Source organism: Buceros rhinoceros, unplaced genomic scaffold (genome assembly GCF_000710305.1).
Source record: "Buceros rhinoceros silvestris isolate BGI_N320 unplaced genomic scaffold, ASM71030v1 scaffold45160, whole genome shotgun sequence".
NCBI lineage: Eukaryota > Metazoa > Chordata > Aves > Bucerotiformes > Bucerotidae > Buceros > Buceros rhinoceros.
This window is the reverse complement of record NW_010388676.1, coordinates 6,774-7,691: the sequence shown is the minus strand read 5'-3', so window position 1 is coordinate 7,691 and position 918 is coordinate 6,774. Positions and strand designations below refer to the sequence as shown.

Here is a 918-nt window from a genome sequence, read left to right as displayed (position 1 = left end):
GAGATAAGCAGCGGTGGAGGGATTTCAGAGCCTTCTGAACTGCAGGAAAAACCAGCTGAGTAGAGAGGAATACCTGCTTCCTGTTCTTCGCTGAGTGGTGTCAGCTGCTCCCAGTGACAGTAATAAACTGTCTAGAGTTAGGGGTTACTGCCTGGCCACTCACAGATGTTTAGCAGGTTGTTCAAGGTACTGGCTTGTGGGATTTTTCTCCCGCTGCATTCAGTATCACTGGCCAACATCTGTGGTCTTCTCTTTCTTTTGTTTGCTGAACTTCTTGCTCTTAAGACAGATATTTTTTGTGTAGCCTGACCAAGAGATGCTTCAGTGCAGTTTGGGTTTAATAAATTGCATTGGTAGGATTGTTTGAAGAACGTGCTTCTCCTGGTTCTGCCAGCAGGCTTGCGTGGCGCAGAGGGGAATATGCGGCTGAAGTGAGTAGGATGCTGGAGTCTACAGGGATCAGATTTCCACAGGAAATGCAGGCACCGTTTCAGTAACGTATTTTGCAGAAACAGATGGTGCCTGTGATGTGTTACAGCTTGGTTGGATCAGCTGAATTTAGGGTATTAGAAATAAAATAAGTCTGTTGAATTGTGAGTAGGAAACCTATTCTTGCTCCTGTGTTACCCAAAATGTAGCCCAAGGTCAGCTACAGCCTACAAAGTTATTTTCTGTCTTTCACATTACCAGGTCGGGAGAAAGCAAGTGTTACCTGAGTAACAGAAAACCGTGGTGTCAAATGAGCAGCAGTTTCTGTTTTGAGAAAGGCAGGCATGGGCAAATACAGCTCTTTACCTTGGCAGTATGTTAGACATACCCAACTTACTGGTGGTCCACTTCAACCAGTGGCTAACAACGGTGTAATTGTGCTCAGGAGGGCTGGTTCGGTCTTTCCCGTGGCAGCTCCATGAAGCTGCT

General features: G+C 46.2%; 1 protein-coding gene across 1 annotated transcript in view; it reads left to right on the top strand.

Moving 5' to 3' along the window:
- The window catches only part of KLHL20 (kelch-like family member 20), a gene marked incomplete at its 5' end in the record, with an annotated part of 4,724 nt that overhangs the window by 3,480 nt on the left and 326 nt on the right, over positions 1-918 (top strand). The window lies entirely within an intron of this gene.